Source organism: Triticum aestivum, chromosome 3B, assembly GCF_018294505.1.
Source record: "Triticum aestivum cultivar Chinese Spring chromosome 3B, IWGSC CS RefSeq v2.1, whole genome shotgun sequence".
Lineage (NCBI taxonomy): Eukaryota > Viridiplantae > Streptophyta > Magnoliopsida > Poales > Poaceae > Triticum > Triticum aestivum.
This window is the reverse complement of record NC_057801.1, coordinates 16,674,503-16,688,823: the sequence shown is the minus strand read 5'-3', so window position 1 is coordinate 16,688,823 and position 14,321 is coordinate 16,674,503.

Here is a 14,321-nt window from a genome sequence, read left to right as displayed (position 1 = left end):
GCGTCCCTCAGTGCGCTATGCTCGCCGTTAGGCACCGCGACGCGCTCTGCTCGCGTCCCTCCATGCGATTGCGCTGCACGCGTCGCCTCCGGCGTGCCGATATTCCAGGCCGTCCGGCTTCCCCATTAATTCCCAGGGCCATTATAATCTTAGTCTCTTCAACCTTTCGATTGCACCTCACAACACAATAAGCACACCCACGACGACACATACATGGAGGATATCTAGCGGCAATACAATGGAGTTCAGAGTGCATCAAGTGCAGACCCACACGAGGGAGGCGGATCTCCTGGTGGTGTACACCATCGACCCAACCGTGGTGGAGGACTGCATCGACACCGTGGAGCACTTGCTTGCTCGGGACAAGTACTAAGTGATCGGAATTGACTCCAGTACACCGACGGTCCTCTCGGGATATATCAGAAGGTTGTCGTCGCCCAGTTGTGCGTGCGCCATCATGTCCTCATCTACTACTACTGCATGACCACAAAGCCTTGTGACTGTTTCGCCAGGTTTGTCAACAACACCGACTGCAAATTTGCTACGATGGAAACCATCGATGATGTAAAAGCGCTCAAGGTTACGGGCTTGGCATGCAAGAACCTTGTCGAAATCCGTGGCCACTACAAGGTCTGGGGCAGCACGAAGAAGGACTCCCTAGTTGAACTCGCTTCGGCCATCATCGACCCCTACTACGAAAAAATGAAGGAGGATGCCAAGAGAAATCCAGTATCCTGGCACGGGGCCTGGATGCGGAAACTAGATGAAGCTTACCTCAAGTTCGCGGCCAAGAACGTGTACGCATGCTACGAGATGCACAGGCGGATCATTGACATGAGAAAGTGCCTCCTTCCCTTAATCGACGAGGGATCGAGCCACCAGCAGAGCAGTGGCGACAAGCATCACAAGATGAAGTAGATGATGATCAGATGATCACTTATCCTAATTAATTATGCATGTACTAGTTTACTTTGGTGTGTGCACATGTCATGTGTGTACTAGCCACCTATATAATTGGACCTTTAATTTGATTATGCAATCACGTACTTATAAGTATATATGTTGTTGTTATGCAAACACATTCGCATACGGACCATACTAGGGAAACCGTCGGTAATGAATTCATCAATCGTTGACAATTGTATACTAGCAAACATTTGCCCACAACACACACGGTTTATTAGTAGCGATCGTCTTTGTTATTATCGGTCTTCGCACACATTTATGATTATGGACCTATTTGCCGCGTATCACACGCATCTTGTTAAGTTGAACCGATTCTGTTCTCTTGCGTCAACGCAAATAGTTCATCGAGGTGAATTGTATGCCCTCTATCGCACACACCTAGATCTGGCTGACCATTTCTGTCGTGTTGCCTAATCACAAACAGTTCATCCGAGTGAACTGTATTGCCGTATATCGCACACATTTTCATCTGGCCGACCGTTTCTATTGTCATGCTCATCGCAAACAGTGCATTCGAGTGAAATGTATGCCACGTATCGCACTATAATCTGAATTGTGTTTGATGTCTCCGGCATCGCAGACAGTTTGTATCATTTTTGACGGTTTTCTTACAACACCATTTGCGATTACTGCATCGCACGCAGTTTCATCGAAGAGTCTTTGGTTGTAGTGTCGCATTTGTACCATCTTCAGAACCTTACGCACGGCCCGATGGCTGCAGCGTGCAGGCCGAGTGCCATCCTACAAGCTGGGCCTATGGCATATGCACATGTGCATGTGGTCTAACTTCTGCTCAAAGAGGAAATCAAGTTTAGACATAAAAATGACGAAAATACAAACGGGGAAAGGGGTGGAACAGATCCCAATGCTTGCATGTGGCCGAGATAGCACACTCTCTGCTAAGAAACACATTTGCCATGCTTTTCCCTATATATATAGAAGTATGACTCATATATGTAATCATGCATGTAACTTCAACAATGAACATGATCATGCCAAGTGTGATGGTGTCTTGAGGGTGTTTAATTTCAAATCCAAAGTCGTGTTGCCAGTTGTCACGTCATATCATGCCATCCTACATATTCTTATGTGATTCATGTGAACTGTCTAATTACGTAATCATGTTAATGGTTGTCACGTATCAATTTGTACAGATGACGTTTACATATATTTTTAAGAATTGATAAAAAGAAAAGAAGCGAGATTGGCACTATTATACCCCCTCAATCCAATAGTGAATTGTTCTTATCGACCCTCTTACAAACGAATCCCCCCCCCCCCCCAATTTTTCCTCCCACTCCCTCTCCCCTGGCCGCCACCCTCGTCATCCTCCCGATGGCTGCCTCGCCGGATTCGTCATGTACCTCAGATTCCAGAGGTTCCTCGTTGCCATCCCCGATGCGGGTGTTCCCTCCTTCGTCATTGTGGGATACTGACATGGTAGGCAAGGTGTCGATGTAGAGGCATCTCGCGGAGGAGGCGCAAATTTAGGTGAGGCTCGCCTTCGCCGACCTCCTCTTCACGTACCATGCGGATATGGATTTAGCTAAGATCCAACTCACCATGGATTACACCTTCACGGTACGTGCGAACTTGAGAGGAGGTCGAGGTTGCGGGGCTGCGAGGAATGAGAGGCAGCGGGGATGGGACGGTGGTCGTAGACCCAGACGAGCCAAGATATGGACGAGAGCACGTATCTGGGCCACCAGGATCGGATCAGGAGGGGTACCGCTGGGCCTAAGGAGTTGGAAGGGGATGTAGCTCCCAGAGCGTGTCAGAGACGAAGATGCACTGGGGTGGACATCCAACCAAGGCACTCGTAGTGTGGTGGTTGTGTGAATACGTCGAGGAGCCACTGAGTCAAGGGAGATGGAAAGAGCGCAGCTCCTAGGGCTGGTCGGGTCCAAAGCCACACTGGCCGACAATGAACATAGAAATGGGACGTAGGTCCATGCCCGCCGAGCCATAACCGCCCCTGGGGGTGGGGTGGGTGGTATCAAAGGGGTCTCGTGCGCAGCCAAACTACCAACCGGCGCAGTGGAAGAGGTAGCTAGCGTTGGGTACAACCACAACCAGCCACCTCCGGAAGAGGCCGACCCGAAGATCGAGCAGAAGGATGGGGGTCGAGGGGCAGGAGCCGCAGCTAGCAAGCCGGATGGCCAAACGTATTGCAACTAGATGGAAAGGCCACCCAAATCGTGTCCAAGCTGGACGGGAGCCAACGAGGGGTAGCTGCAGTCGAGGCAGGCCACCTGCGCCGCTGACGAGTAGGGGAGCCAGGGTAGGTCGTTGCCGCCACCACCAAACTAGATCTGAGGTGGGTTGGGGCGGAAGAAGGAAGAAGGAAAGATGGCACTAGTAGAAAACAGGGCTTTGGTTCTGGCCAGACCAGAGCAACAGTCCCAGTCGACCTACGAACCGGGACTAATGCGTGCCTCAGTCCCGTATTGAGCGGCCAAGACGCCGGCCAGGCCTCAGCAAGCACGAGTCCCGGTTCGGCTGGGACCTTTAGTCCCTGATCCAGACACCAACCGGGACTAAAGGGCCTCGCTCCTGGCGTAACCTCTTTAGTCCTAGTTGGTGTCTGGAACCGGGACTAAAGGTCAGTCTTCAGTCCTGGTTCTAGACACCAACCTGGACTAAAAAAATGCCTATATATACCCCGCCCCTGCCCGCCCTCTCCTCTGTTTTTTAGCCGACCAGCGTGTGGGAGGTGTGTGCTACTCTGTTCTCACCTCCTATGCACATGAGGTGTTCGATGAAATGCCCGAGCCACACTTAAGCTTTCTCCTCTCCAAGCTCGACCTCCAAGCTCCATTTTCCCCAAGATTTGTCTAGATTTCGCGGTGCACCAACTATACAAGTGTTCTAAAAGGTTAGCAACTTCATCCTTTTATCTCTCACTGCTAGTTTAGCTCATATAAAATACTCTAGAAGTAGAGTGGTTTGTGGTTTTTAGTGGAGGAGTGTATGTGGGAGTTCTTTTGATTTAGATGCACAATTTGAACTTAAATTAACTTCTTAGAGTTTGCACATGTGTAGGGTGCCGTCCCGTCCCCGTCCTCACCGCCGTCAATCGCCCACGCCGATCTCGTCGCCGATACCACCGTGATGAGCATCTTGTTCTTATCTCCTTTTTAAAAGAAAAAAATCTTACTTGTATGATTTATATAGCTACTTGTATAATTTTCTTACTTGTATTATTGTCTGTTATTATATAGTGTCATGGTTTTGGTATCCGCCACTGTTAGCTCTCGTCCGGTCTATGGTTCCGATGTGGTATATTATCTTTTATAATTTCATTTAGTGTTTATGACAATTATGACGACCAACATGACATAGATGTTTTGTTTTTATCTAGGAGGTGTGTATTCCAACCGACCCTCTTGTAGGTGGCGGTCGGTTATGCCTTACCTCGTGGACATGATGGAACTTTCCATTGCTCTCCGATTCCAGATGGCTTTGCCGTTGTTGGGTAGATGGAGTTATGAACAGATTGGAGGAGCTTGAGTACCCTACAGGTGAAGGGGAGACTCATTTGAGAGATGCCATAAGGACAACCATTTTATGGAGAAAGGAACACATCGTGCTTCCACACTGCCCATCGTTCTAGCAGACTCAGCCGAAGGAGGCCCCTCAACAGACTCCTCATAGTCCAGCTCTATCTCCGCTGCCTCAGTCGTCTCCGCCACGTCAGCACACTCCGCCACCTCAGATCTCTCTGCCGCGTTAGCGGACTCCGCCGGAGGAGGCTCCTCAGCAGAATCTTTTGCCACCTCAACTGTCTTCGCCATGTCAGCGGACTCCGTCGAAGTAGGCCCCTCAGCAGAATCCGCCGCGTCAGCTGACTCCGCCTCCTCCGCCGCCTCGGCACCGGCTGAAGAGAGTTGCCGCTGCTCCGGCGTCTAGCAATACAACAGGAAGAAATCTAGAGCAGGTACAAGCATCAAGAAGGCTCCTGCCAAGTTACCATACGACATGACTGAGGAGGAAAACAATGGGATTGTGGGTGCCGATGTGAAACACCAGCTTGCACCGAAACATCCAGATCCAAAGGAGAAAATTGATCCGATAAAAACGAACCGCTGTCTGGATAACCTTACGCGACCACCACCACCGCCGCCACTATCACACTATGACCGATGTATTGTAAAGACATTTGATCAAGTGAAGCGGCCGGGAAGTAGCAGTGGTGCAAGAAGTGGGAAAACAATTCCCTAGCTCGGTGAATAGGAAAAACAATCATGCCCTCCGCTCAAGGTGTTTACCGATATCGCTAATGATCCGGGGGTAGCGGCCACTCATCCTGGTTACACTCTTGATGATTACTTAGGTGATGAGATACAATTCGAAATGGCTGAGTTAGGCTTTAGATTCGAGCACGGGAAGCCTCTCGTCAGACCTGAGGAGCTCCCAAATCTAACAACACAAATGCTAAAATTGCATCAGTGGTACATGAAAGCCTGCAAGGATGGGAGCAACAGTATCTTCCTAGGAATTAAAGATGACCATTTTTTCCAATGGAGTCGAGTCGTTATACATTGAATTTGATGAATTCTTTCAATTATTCAATCAAGACGCCCTCGAAAAAACTATCGTCAATTGCTATTGTTTGTAAGTAAAGTCTCTAGCTCAGTTCGTTCATTGCATGTATAATTATCCTCACTAATTATGCAGATTGAAAATCATCGAATGCAAAAGAGGACAAATCTATGACATTGGGTTCATTAACCCAAATATGGTAAATGAATATACAGTAAAACACATGTCCGAGGATACAGAGAAATACTTCCTAAAGGCGTTAATTCGACAACAAACCAGAAGGGAAATACTATTTCCTTACAACTTTAGGTGAGTATTACTGTCTTGTGCACATTCTGTTTTGCTTACTCAAGGTTAACTGTAATTGATGAGTTATGCGTGCGCGGGTTCCACTTTATTCTGCTAGTCATTCAGCTTGACGCGGGACTAGTAGTTGTCTTGGACTCGAGATGTAAAGAGTCTAAGGAGTGGGTGGACATGACCGAAATGCTCCATAAGTAAGTTCAATTAATCATTATCGCATCATATCGGCAACTTTTGTTCATTTCCTGATATCAAGTAATCATTTTCTTTGCCGTACAGGGTTTGGAAAAAGTTCACAAAGAAGCTAGGGGTGAATCGAAAAAGGAGCTACGATTTTCACACCCCCAAAGTAAGTAGTACTAGCTAGTTCCGCGCATCTCTCATTGATTCTAGTTTCAATATCATTATCATGCTTGATTATTATTTTTGATTGAACTCTATTCTCGTAAAGTGCTTGAGGCAGGCACCCGGGAATAATTTATGGGGATACTACATTTGTGAGTTCATTCGCCAGACGACCTATGACCAGGGCAAATCTTTTCAACAACTTGAAGTACCTAAACAATATTCACAATTTTATTTTACTACCATCAATTGTGTTGAGTTTCATTCATATATATATTGACCCCCCCCCCCATTTAAATTAGATCCTACGGAAGCGGGACGAACTCCTACCACATGATCGCATACGAGCAATTCAAGAGGAATTGGCGGGATTCTTTGTTGAAGAGGTCATACCTACACACGGAGAATACCATCGGGATATGAAGTTCGATTTTGGTAATTAGATATTAGCTAGCTAGGATCGTAAGAGATGTTATATTGTACTTATGCATGAATGTGTACTATATGTAGTAGCGTCGAAATAGATATACGAAAACTTTTTGTTCGACCAAGCATGAAGAAAGAGAGGTCACTTCTCTCTATATTCATGACGACGTTGATGTAATGGTTCCTTTATTGCTATATGTAGTAGCTAGCTAGCGTCGAGTTGAATGGAAAAAATAAAATGAAAATGAAAACCCTACATGTAAAAGAATTGAATGGTAAACACAAAAAGAAAAGAAGGAAACACAAAATGAAACCCCTAAACCCTCCAAAACCCTAAACCCCTCCTTTCAAAAACAAAAACACCAGCGCTTTGCAGGTGTTGACGCGTGGCTGCCTTTTAGTCCAGTGTTACCAAACGGGGCTAAAGGTCATCATGCATGGGCTCCCCACAATGGCCACGTGGAGCTCTTTTAGTCCCGGTTCGTAACACAACCGGGACTAAAAGTGGGGGCCTTTAGTCCCGGTTGCTTAGTCCCGATTGCAGAATCGGGACTAAAGGCCCTCTAAAACCGGGACCGATGGCCTGTTTCCTACTAGTGTGGCCCTGCTGCCGCCATCTCATGGCCCGGCGTGGCTTCGCTGGCCGGCTTTCTAGCAGCGGCCGCGCAGGGGTAGGCGGAGGGTGGGTGCCGGTGGTGACTATGGTTCCCCTAGTCACCCGGCTCGGGCGATGCGGTGGTTGGGCCTGGCATCTACAACGTGCTCCACCAGAGAACTTAACACAATTCAGTCTTGAGGTTTGGTTAGGTGAACCACTCATGTCCTAAGATGAAGAATTATACGCCTTGTCGGGTTTTTCTGCATAAGAAATACATTGGATGTAAAGCTGTTTATTTAAGCATATAGTGATTTTCTTCATTGGGTTTTCTCTCAAAATGACTTGGAAATGAAGCAAGTGGGTGACAGGAAAGACGTGGGCTACCTAACATTCATGCATGCATGCACTAAGACTATTTTCAAAGGTAATGGGACACAGCCTTTAAAATTGTCCATAATTTCCACCTCAAAACATCATCTATAGCTAGCTAGGTGTGTTTTTAAACCTCATCGAGCTCCGGGGTAGGTCCTTGTCATGTCGATCGTGGTAAATAATTTTACTACACATACTACGCCACTTCCAGTGCTTATAGCTTAACATAGTTTTATAGGTAAAAAAGTGACGTGGCACCTGGTATAATATTGGGTCTCCCCCTCCTGCAGGATCAAAAAAGGTTACTTCTTTTTCTTTTTAAAGAAGTTTTAAAATATATCTTTTCTTTAATGGAGAAAAAGAAAGCAATTGAGACTGCTCATAATTTTTCTCTCACAAAAGACGTTAAATGAGATTGTTTTAGATACAACACTAAGATATATAGTCCACTGAGGCCTCCTTTGGTTCATAGGATTGGAAAATCATAGGAATAGGAAAGTCATAGGAAATGAGATGACATGCATCTCAAATCCTATGCATAGGAATAGAAAAAGAGATGCCCTTTGATTCACACCATAGGATTTTTTTCCATTGAGTCTAGGCTAATGTTTGTTTTCCTATGAAATATGGAGGATAGGAAGAATTCCTCCATAGAAATAGGATTTCATTCCTACAAACCAAAGAGCTCTGAAGGAATTTTTCCTATAGAAATCCTATCCTATGAAAATCCTGCAAAATTCCTCCAAACCAAAGGAGGCCTGAGACTACTATATCTAAACATACATTCCATGCCATTAGATATAGATATAGTGGACTTCTTCCTCGCCCGCAACCGCGCCGCCCCCGCGGGCGGCCGGCCACTCCTTCCCTCCGTCCCCGCGCCCGTCCCCCCTCCCTCCTCCTCCTCCCCGCCGCCGTCACCGGCGCCCGCCTCGGGCCTGGCCCGGGCGACGTTGGTGGCGGCGGCCCCCAGCCCTTCCCCGTCTAGGGTTTCTCGGGCGTGGGACAGAGCGGCTCCGGGCGGTGTCTTCAGGCGGCGGCGGTCCTGCGCGGCGGCGGGGGCGAGTTTTGGGCGGCGGCGGCGCCCGCCCGGCCCAGATCTGGGCACTTCGGGCTCCATCTGGGTCGGGGCGGGCCGGCGACAGGCGTGGCGTCGGCGTGGCCTTCAGGAGGCGGTGGCGAGCGGCGATGATCGGCGGGGGTGGCGGCATCGACGCCAGCTTGCAGCAGCGTGGCCGGCGGGGCCTAGCGGGCCCGTTTCGGGCCTGGTCGGGCCAGGGTGGCCTAGTATGCCCCGCTGCCGTGTCCGGACGGCTACCGCGACGGTACCGGAGGCGCGGGCCTCCCGCATGATGGCGGTGGAGGTGGTTCCCTCCCGCTCGGCCTGGATGCTGCTGCTCCCGTCGCTCAGATCTTCTCTCCGCTCTTCTTGGCCTCGTGGTGGTGTTCGCAGCGAGTCGGTGTTGGTGGCGGCGCAACCGTGGTGGCGCATTGTTGGGTGGTGGTTTGGCTGGTCGGCTCCGATTGGCTGGTGGGGTTTGGCATGAAATCCTTGCCGGTTCGTCCGGCTCCGATGCGGTGACACCGGCGGGTGCCACTATCCCTTCTTGGAGGGTGTCGGCAGTAGCTATCCCCCACCTCCCTTCGCGTATTGGGGGAAACCCTAGGACTTGTCCGGGCAGCAGCGTCGTCGGCGTCGCATCCCTTCTTGGAGGTGCTGATTAGTTCGCGGTAGTTCGGAGCCTCGGGCTGTGGGGGTTTGTTTCCGGAGGGCGCAGCGGTCGCGGGTCATCCGCGCTTTGTCGAGCTGCCGTTGTTAGCATTTTTTCTTCTTCTTTTTCTTTGGGTTTGTTGTGCTGCTTGCCCCAGTATTGCGATGTGTACTTGATGGTTTGCTTTGAAATACAAAGCAGGAGGAAACCCTTTTTCGGTATAGATATAGTGGGACTGTGGAAGAGACGGTGGTGTTGGCTGTGCTCACGGTTGCTAGTTCGTCAATCCGTCCAGGAAGATAAGTAGAAAGCAAGGAGCCAAGCTGCCATTAATTGTAGGAAATTGGTGTAGATATGTATTCTTTCTTCAGGAGTGTTGATGGGGTAGATATTGGATTTGGAATAATTAACCTTTCACACACACACACACACACACAGAGAGAGAGAGAGAGAGAGAGAGAGAGAGAGACTATAGGTGTGGAGGAAAATCCCTTTAACTATTAAGATGTTGCAGTTGGTAGCCATCAACTTGCCGTATGAAAAGAATGTCATCGACATACTAAATGACGATGAAATCAGCTAAAAGTGATTGCTTTCTTGATGACCACTTAATTACACTGGTAGAAAAAGAGGCTTCCGTCCAGCCCCATTAGTCGCGAAAGTGTAGGAACCGCGACTAATGAAGTCTTTAGTCGCGGTTCGGCAGACGAACCGCGACCAAAGGCCTGGGCCCAGGGCGCTCGGTGGCCAGCTGGTGCACGTGAGGGGCTTTAGTCGCGGTTGGCCAGGCCAACCGCGACTAAAGGTGCGCAAAGGCCTTTAGTCGCGGTTGGCCAGGCCAACCGCGACTAAAGCTCCTCCCCTATATATACCAGTTCAGCACACTCACTTAGCCATTTGGTGTCACTTCTCTTCACAAGCTTCACAAGGGGGTGTAGGTTTGCTTTTGGTTCCTCTTATGCACACAAGGTGTTTGATGAAATACCCTAAGAGGGTGAAACAAACATGATATGAAGTGTTGGAGCCACACTTGAGGTTCCTCATTTATTTTTTCCTCCTCGATCGCGGTTAGCAACTTGAACCTTTCATGCATGTGTGTCATTGATAAAATATGCATGTGTGCAGTTCATTGTTTAATTTATATTGTTTGTAGCTAGTTAGTTTAACAAATGCATGATGGTTAATTATATATTTTATATTATAATAATGCAGATGAATCGGCAATGGATGTACGGTAACCGACTCTCCGGCGAGTTCACTACGGGTTTGAAAGATTTCCTCGTAGTGGCTAATGCGAACAAGCAGGGGGGTTTTGTTATCTGTCCATGTGTTATCTGTAAGAATCAGAAGGGTTACTCTTCCTCAAGAGATGTTCACATGCATCTGCTTCGGCACGGTTTCATGCCAAGCTATAATTGTTGGACCAAGCATGGAGAAAGAGGGGTTATAATGGAAGAAGATGAAGAAGGGGATGATTTCATCGATGAAAGCTATCTTGCTCATTTCGGTGATACTTTCATGGAGGATGCTGAAGGTGAAGGGGAAGGTGAAGAAGAGGCACGTGATGATCCCGTTGATGATCTTGGTCGGACCATTGCTGATGCACGGAGACGCTGCGAAACTGAAAAGGAGAGGGAGAATTTGGATCGCATGTTAGAGGATCACAGAAAGGCGCTGTACCCCGGATGCGATGATGGTCTGAAAAAGCTGGGCTGCACACTGGATTTGCTGAAATGGAAGGCAGAGGCAGGTGTAGCTGACTCGGCATTTGAAAACTTGCTGAAAATGTTGAAGAATATGTTTCCAAAGGATAACGAGTTGCCCGCCAGTACGTACGAAGCAAAGAAGGTTGTCTGCCCTCTAGGTTTAGAGGTTCTGAAGATACATGCATGCATCAACGACTGCATCCTCTACCGCGGTGAATACGAGAATTTGAATGAATGCCCGGTATGCACTGCATTGCGTTATAAGATCAGAGGCGATGACCCTGGTGACGATGTTGAGGGCCAGAAACCCAGGAAGAGGGTTCCCGCCAAGGTGATGTGGTATGCTCCTATAATACCACGGTTGAAACGTCTGTTCAGGAACAAAGAGCATGCCAAGTTGTTGCGATGGCACAAAGAGGACCGTAAGTCGGACGGGGAGTTGAGACACACCGCAGATGGAACGCAATGGAGAAAGATCGACAGATGGTTCAAAGATTTTGCAGCTGACGCAAGGAACATAAGATTTGCTCTAAGTACGGATGGCATGAATCCTTTTGGCGAGCAGAGCTCCAGCCATAGCACCTGGCCCGTGACTCTATGCATCTACAACCTTCCTCCTTGGTTGTGCATGAAGCGGAAGTTCATTATGATGCCAGTGCTCATCCAAGGTCCGAAGCAACCCGGCAACGACATCGATGTGTACCTAAGGCCATTAGTTGATGAACTTTTACAGCTGTGGGGTGGTGTCCGTGTGTGGGATGAGCACAAACAAGAGGAATTTGACCTACGAGCGTTGCTTTTCGTAACCATCAACGATTGGCCTGCTCTTAGTAACCTTTCGGGACTGTCAAATAAGGGATACAATGCATGCACGCACTGCTTACATGAGACTGAAAGTGTACATTTGCCAAATTGTAAGAAGAACGTGTACCTTGGGCATCGTCGATTTCTTCCGAAAATTCATCCAGTAAGAAAGAAAGGCAAGCATTACAACGGCAAGGCAGATCACCGGCCGAAGCCTGCGGAACGCACTGGTGCTGAGGTATTTGATATGGTCAAGGATTTGAAAGTCATCTTTGGAAAGGGTCCTGGCGGACAATCAGTTCCGAAGGGAGCTGACGGGCACGCAGCCATGTGGAAGAAGAAATCTATATTCTGGGAGCTAGAATATTGGAAAGTCCTAGATGTCCGCTCTGCAATCGACGTGATGCACGTTACGAAGAATATTTGCGTGAACCTCCTAAGCTTCTTGGGCGTGTATGGGAAGACAAATGATACAAAGGAAGCACGGCAGGACCAGCAACATTTGAAAGACCCTGATGACCGGCATCCGGAATGGTTTCAAGGTCGTGCCAGCTATGCTCTGACCAAAGAAGAGAAGGTCATCTTTTTTGAACGCCTGAGCAGTATGAAGGTCCCGTCTGGATTCTCGTCCAATATAAAGGGAATAATAAACATGGCGGAGAAAAAGTTCCAAAACCTGAAGTCTCACGACTGCCACGTGATTATGACGCAATTGCTTCCGATTGCTTTGAGGGGGCTCCTGCCGGAAAATGTTCGAGTAGCCATTGTGAAGCTATGTGCATTCCTCAATGCAATCTCTCAGAAGGTAATCAATCCAGAAGTTCTACCACGGTTACAGAACTATGTGATCCAATGTCTTGTCAGTTTCGAGTTGGTGTTCCCGCCATCCTTCTTCAATATTATGACGCACCTCCTGGTTCACCTAGTCGAAGAGATTTTCGTTCTCGGTCCTGTATTTCTACACAATATGTTCCCCTTCGAGAGGTTCATGGGAGTATTAAAGAAATATGTTCGTAACCGTGCTAGGCCAGAAGGAAGCATCGCCAAGGGCTATGGAAATGAGGAGGTAATTGAGTTTTGTGTTGACTTTGTTCCTGACCTTAAGCCGATTGGTCTTCCTCGATCGCGGCACGAGGGGAGACTAAGTGGAAAAGGCACGATCGGAAGGAAATCAACGATATGTATGGACGGCCATTCTCTGACTGAAGCACACCACACTGTACTGACCAATTCCAGCTTGGTGGCTCCGTACTTTGAGAAACACAAGAATATTTTACGCTCGGACAACCCGGGGAAGCCTGAATCCTGGATTAGGAAGGCCCACATGGAGACTTTCGGCAGTTGGTTGAGAAAACATTTAATGAATGACAATGATGTTGTAGATCAGCTGTACATGTTGGCCAAGACACCATCTTCGACTATAACGACTTTCCAAGGGTACGAGATAAATGGGAATACATTTTACACGATCGCCCAAGATAAAAAGAGCACCAACCAAAACAGTGGTGTCCGCTTTGATGCAGCAACCGAGAATGGGCAAAAGGTCACATATTATGGTTACATAGAGGAGATATGGGAACTTGACTATGGACCCTCCTTTAAGGTCCCTTTGTTCCGGTGCAAATGGTTCAAGCTAACAGGAGGTGGGGTAAAGGTGGACCAGCAATACGGAATGACAATGGTGGATTTCAACAATCTTGGTTATCTTGACGAACCATTCGTCCTAGCGAAAGATGTCGCTCAGGTTTTCTATGTGAAGGACATGAGTAGCAAACCGAGGAAACGGAAAGATAAGAAAACGATCAGTGCATCATGCGATGATCCAAAGCGCCACATTGTTCTTTCAGGGAAAAGAAACATCGTGGGAGTGGAGGACAAGACAGACATGTCAGAAGATTATAATATGTTTGCTGAAATTCCGCCCTTCAAAGTGAACACCGACCCAAGCATTAAGTTAAATGATGAGGATGCTCCATGGATACGGCACAATCGTAAGCAAGCAGGGACACAAGGGAAGAAATGATGTGTAATAATTTATTGTATCAAACCTTTTGTCAAACCTTCAAGGGGTTTTAAAATGAATTAGTTTTATTTTTCTGATTTTTTTGATATATAATTGTATTTTTAAGATTTGAAAATGAAGAAAAAAACACAAGAAAAAAACAGAAGAAAAAAACAGAAGAAAAACATAAGAAAAAAGGATTCAGGCCACCTACTGGGCCACCACGGCCTGAATACGACTAGAAACCCATTACAGGGCCAGGATTCAGGCCCGCAGAAGGCCCAGTAGGCCCACAGGCACATAGTGACAGAATAGGCCCGTAAGCCTGCATTTGAGAGGAGCTCGAAGTGGTGAGCGCAGCCGCGCTTATAAACCACTGTCGAAGCCTCTCGGCTAGCGAGGTGGGACTAAACATCCCACCGCACCGCGCCAGTTCTAGCACGGACCTTTAGTCGCGGTTGGGGAGGAGGACCGCGACTAAAGGGTACCTTTAGTCGCGGTTGGGGAGGAGGACCGCGACTAAAGGGTCTTTCTGCGCGGGAACG